The 6,109-nt window shown below is 47.8% G+C and overlaps 1 pseudogene; it reads left to right on the plus strand.

Moving 5' to 3' along the window:
• The first annotated feature begins 4,083 nt into the window (after nt 1–4,083).
• LOC102440388 lies at nt 4,084–5,407 on the plus strand (annotated as a pseudogene).
• Nucleotides 5,408–6,109: the final 702 nt, after the last annotated feature.

Consider the following 6,109-nt stretch of genomic DNA (forward strand, 5'->3'; position numbering starts at 1 on the left):
TCTTTGGAAAGGCCTTCAGGTTCAGAATGCAGAATCTAATTTAAAATAGGCAAAGAATAAATTCTGGGATCAGGAAGTCATATGATTCAAATAAAGAATGATCTGGACAAAGTAAGGGAGAAAGAAGTACAGACTTCTATCTTCTACCAATATGTTCAACTTTCACAACACTCCTGGCAATAGTAATGAGAGTATAAGCAATGATGCCTTACTTTGGGAAAATAGTGTGTGCTTTTCAGACAGCCTCATTTGACCCCCTGCTCAATTATGGAAGGAAGGAGAGATTGGGAGGAGGAGAAGAGAGAGAGGGGCAGGTTTGCATGTCTCTGTTGTACAAATAAGAAAAATGAAAAGCAGAGACAAGTTCCAAGATTCCTTTACCCTTATGGTAAGTTGGTGGAGAACTAGAAATATGTCTTTTAATTCTGAGACAGGTACTCTGTCCACACCATCATACTTCACTCAAATTTGCTTGATGACCTATCATTTTCTCTTTTAGGATTTGGGAAATAGAAAGCCACACACCTTGCTGGCTTCCTTTCTTTCACATATTTGCTAGTGAAGCAACAGCTGCGTGGATGGCAGCTAGGATTGAGTACATACAACATTTCAGAGATTCAATTCAGCCTCCATATCTTTTTTCTGTATATATTTCTTCTATATGTGGGTCTATTATCCGTTAATAGAGATATAAGGACATTACAGCTGCATAGATGTTGGATTTAAGGGGAAATAATAATGGAACTCTGTCATCATATATCTCACCACCACCAAAACATATTGATCTGTGGTCTGGAGGACATCAACCAAACAAACAACGCATGCCTAAACACCTGAAAGATAAACAGAATAGATTGCCTCAGGCTTCTTGGATCCTGGGACATAGTTTACCTTTGTTTAAAATCAGCAGTTGGTTTGGGAAACCTTTCCGGCATATCCTAATCGCTTCCAAGACACCATTACAGCCCAGCTGCTGTAGAACTAAGTGAGGGTCCATTACACCTGAAGAAAGAAGAGTCCAGTTGAGTCTGTGTCTAAAAAAATTATTACCCTAGATTTTGTCCTAATTGCTGCACCTTCGGTTCAAAGAGTTTGAATTTGGTGTTCCCTGTATGATCCTATATGATAAAGAGCTAATATGCTAATTAGACTGAACAGCAGAACAAGTATCCAGATGACCTTCTGGACGTCCGGACAACTTCCGGAGGAAGCTGGGGCTGGGAGGGCTGCAAGGGCCATCCGGGACTGTGAATGGCTGCAAGAGCCAGCCTGGGCTGCGAGGGGCTGCGAGGGCCAGCTGGGACTGTGAGGGGCTGCTAGGGTCAAGCCCCTCACACAAACTTCATGCATTGGGCCTCTAGTAGGTAATAATTAGTTCACCCACTCCCAGCCTGATGACACTCACAGTGCCCATCCTATTATGTGGGAGTCCCCAAATAGGATTTACCTGAAATTCCTTTAACATGGAATGAGCCCTTTAGTTTTCAGTCAGTCAATACTTAATAAGCAAAAACTCCTAGAAGGTGAAAAAGAATGCATTTTTGCTAGAATGTAAATGTCTGGTATCACATATTCACGAGCAACCCCCCACCCCACCCCCCACCCCTCAAAAAAACCAGCTAGAGAGAGGAATAAGAATTCAAAAGGGAACTGATATCTCCAAGTAGGACAAAGGGATTACAAGAAGGGAGTATAAAAAGAAAGGAAAATGGCACAACAAAATTGTGTTTACTGTTTTGCCTTACAAAGGATGTGGCCACATTCCAGCTTACATTTCACATCTAAGTTTATTCTGTAGTATAAATATCCTCCTATCACCTTCTCTTTCATCAAAAGAAGCACCACTAGAGCTGCAATCTCGGGTAGAAGCCTTTGAAAAACCATCTAAGGAGCCACTGTGTCTGGCTCTCAGCATGTCTTTTGGAAGAAGCTAAGCAGCACTCCTTCTAACTCCTACTAAAGTTTTATTTTAAAAAAATGGGAATGAGATGACTGTGTGCAGGGTCACAGAAATCTATATATATAAAAGCCCAATATGCAAATTGTCCCCATGGGAATTCCACCAGGAGACCGATCACTTGCTATGACATGCACTGACCACCAGGGGGCAGTGTGGAATGAAGGAAGGCCCCAGCCAGCAGCCAGCAGCCAGGGAAGGGAGACCCCAGCCAGAAGCTGGCAACCAGGAAAGGAAGGCCTCGGCCGGCTGCTGGAAGGCCCCAATTGGCTCTGATCGCTGGCCAGGCCTAGGGATCCTACCCATGCACAAATTCCGTGCACTGGGCCTCTAGAAAATAAGTAAAAGCCATATACCCATATTCCTGTACTTCTATCCCATTTATAGACAGAAGCAGATAATCTGCAAAAAGTGGCAAAGGTCGGATCCTATGACACCTTACAGTCAAGCACACTCATTTCCTTTAAGTACATATGAAGAGCTGTTTTTATTAGAACATAAAGCTTTTCTTATAACTTTGTCTTATGACTTGAAGAAAAAAAGTATCCCTGCTGAAATCAGAGCTGACTCCATGGGAGGCAACTCTAATAGGTAACAGAATGGCTCCAAAATAGAGGTAGCTAATTAGATTCTTTGCTAGATGGAAGCAATGTCCCTAGATGCATTCAGAAACCCAGCTGATACAAAACAATGAGGCAAAAACATACAGCGTGAATGAACATGAAGTGTTTGCATTGCAAAATCTCAAACTGCAGCATCATTGTTTAGCAACACACTTTCCAAAAATAGATCACAGGCTGTCAAGATTGGGATCTTAATTACAGGAGGTTAATAAAAATGCAAAATACTATAGAACCTTAGAAATCAGAATCAGCAACATCTGGCTACATATTCCAAGGGTGATTAGTGCTCTAAAGACATAAGTGCTTGACAAATACACAACTTTGAGGCTGACAGCCTCCGGCCAAACTTTATAGAAGTCTGTAATTCTAAAGAGAAAGCTGGGAATCTTTAAGCCCATGACATAAGAAAAGCAAGCCATGTAGTTAATAGTAAGAACTTTGTTTTGGCAATTCTATATAATAAAAGCCTAAGCGACCATTACTGTGGAACAACCAGAATGACCAGTCACTATGATGTGCACTGACCACCAGGGGGCAGATGCTCAACGCAGGCACTGCCCCCTGGTGGTCAGTGCACTCCCACAGGGGAAGAGCCACTCAGCCAGAACACAGCAGCAGTGGCAGAAGCCTCTCCTGCCTCTGCAGCAGCACTAAGGAGCAGCGCTAAGGAGCAACTAGCTGAGCAGTAAGGAGCAGCGAGCAGGTGGGCTATAAGGAGCGAGGGGTCCTGGACTGTGAGAGGGTGCAGGCCAGGCTGAGGGACACCCCCAGAGCACAAATTTTGTGCATCAGGCCTCTAGTTGAAGACATAAAGAACCTGATTCATCACCCACCTTACCCCATCATCCTTCTACCACCATCTACTCATCAAAAAGTATCCACTACAATTATCCAATACATGTGAACAATCTAAAAAGCCATCTACAGATGACTGGATAAAAAAGTTTTAGTATATATATTCCATTGAATATTATCTCTATATATAAAAAGCCAGTGTCTGTGACAACTGTGATGACCAAACGACCAGTCACCATGAGGTGCATTGAGCACCTCTTGGTCCAACCCCCACCCCCCGGGCCCTCAGGCTCCAATTGATCAGGGGATGGCTAGTGGGGGAACCAAGGTGAGTGGAGTGGCAGGGACTGGCGAGTGGGTGGAAGGCAGACCTCTTGGTCCCTTCCCCCAGCCCCCAGGCTCCAATCAATTGGTGGCAGCAGTGGGGCAGAACTGGGGACTGGCTCCCTTAGTTGTCCTGCAGATTCAATCTCCAGAGGACAGGACAGGCACTAATGGACCAGTGCCACTGGCATGATCCTGACAACGCTGCTGGCCTCCTGGAAACCAGCCTCAGGCACTGTGGCCGCTTCCCCTCCCTAGGCATTCCTCAAGGAAGAAAGGATACCATCAGCAGCTCCAGGGGTGACCAGCGGTGACTGCTCTCCCCGTGCTTCCTCCAGGTCACTTGAGCCGGCCCCCGCCGGCCCCTGCTGGTCCCTGCTCCAGATGAAGTGTGAGCACTGCACAGGGAAGGAATGTAGTAAAAAAAACAAAACCGATGACCAAGAGAATGCCGCAGTCAACATCCGGAGTCTGGCTCAGGAGAATGGAGAGAAGAGAGAATTCCATAAGTTGGCCGACTCCAAGATATTGCTGAGTGACTGCCTGGCGTGTGACAGTTGTGTGACCACAGTGGAAGGAGTCCAAGATTCTCAGCAGAACACCAAGGACTTCTTCCATGTTCTGAACCTTAATAAGAAATGTGATACCTTACAGCACAAGGTGCTGGCAGTGTCTGTGTGTCCTCAGTCTCTGACTTATTTTGCTGCTACATTCAGCCTCAGTGTCACTGATTCATCCAGAAGGCTCTGTGTCTTCCTCAAAAGCCTTGGGGTGCACTGTCTTTGACATGAAGATAGCTGCGGACTTCAGCATCCTGGAGAGTCAGAAGGAATTTGTGCATCGGTACTGCCGGCACCCACCGTGAGGAAGAGCCCCGGCTGCCCATGCTGACCTCCGCCTACATGGCTGGGACCGATATGTGGAGCATGTGCTGGGTCACCCCATCACCCCCACCTCTGAATGGCCAAGTCTCCCCAGCAGATCATGGGCTCTCTGGTGAAGGATTACTTCACCAGATGGCAGAACCTGTCCCCAGACAAGATTTTCCATGTCATTGTGGCCCCGTGTCATAACAAGAAACTGGAGGCCCTTCAAGAAGATGTTCCCACAGCTTTACATAGTTCCTGGGGTGCTGACTGCGTGTTAAGCTCAGGTGAAATTGTCCAGATAATGAAGCAAAGTGACCTTGCCTTGAACGCCGCCGCTGTGGACACTGTTTGGAGACATGAAGGAAGAGGAGGTGAGGCTCCACGAGGGTGCCAGCTCCAACGGGTACCTGGTGCGCATCTTCAGACACACGGCCAAGGAGCTGTTCAACGAGGATGTGGGGGTGCTCACCTACCACACTCTGAGGAACAAAGCCTTCCAGGAGGTCACCCCTGAAAGGGACAGAGAGGTTCTGCTACACTTTGAGGCTGCTTATGGCTTTTGGAACATCCAGAAGTGGTCTTGAAGCTGTAGAGGGGCAAGTTCCCCTGCCACTTCGTGGAGGTCCTGGCCTGCACCAGGGATGCCTAAGTGGCAGGGGCCTGGCCCAGGCAGAGGATGGACATGTGGACAGGGGACTGCTGCGGCAGATGGAAAGCATCTACGCTGCCATCCTGGTGTGGCCCCTGGCATCCAGCGCCCATGTGCAGGAGCTGTACCAGGAGTGGCTGGGGGTGGGGGCGACTCTCCCCTGGTCCAGGCAGCCCTGCACACCACCTAGCGGCCCAGGGCAGCCTGCCAGGACATCAAGTGGTAAAGGTCCAGCAGACACCCGGCCTGTGGGCCACCTGAGGAGGGGTGTCAGACATGTGAAGGAAAGGCTTAGCATCTCAGTCATCGCTTTGGTTTTCAGAATTCTGTGCTCCCCATCTGTCGGCTCCCTCCCTCTGAGGGGCGCTGTCATCGTCACATGGGTGCTACTGGAATATTGTATCTCGAGAGGATTGCCTTAATATGCATATCCTTTTATCTGACGATGAAAAAATCCCAAAGAATAAGAATTGAGACAAACTACTATCCTTTAGGCTTAAAAAATTCTGGAAGTGTCCTGCAAAGAGCCGAGACTTGGTTCTGTCCACGTGCCTCAGAGAGATTGGATGAGGAAATGGCCTGGCTTGGTCCTGACTTTACCCAATGTTCAACTCTTGAAGGTGTCTTTGCCACAATGTGAATAAACTGCCACCTTTTGGAATAGGGGCTCATATGAAAGTCTGCATTCCCACCTTTTCTTGAAATAGATCTATATTCTGCAGCTGTGGCCATGGTCCTGAGACCAGGTCCTGCCAACCAGGTCCTGTCGCTGGGAATCAGGGGGCACTGGAGTGGAGGCCCCCCTAGTGCCCTTTTACATTCAGGGATTGAGCTGAACTCACTTTGGGGGAGGCCTGGCAAGGGTGGCAGGTGTCACAGATGGCAGGATGGA

The sequence above is a fragment of the Myotis lucifugus genome, unplaced genomic scaffold (genome assembly GCF_000147115.1).
Source record: "Myotis lucifugus unplaced genomic scaffold, Myoluc2.0 scaffold_67, whole genome shotgun sequence".
Taxonomy (NCBI): Eukaryota; Metazoa; Chordata; class Mammalia; order Chiroptera; family Vespertilionidae; genus Myotis; species Myotis lucifugus.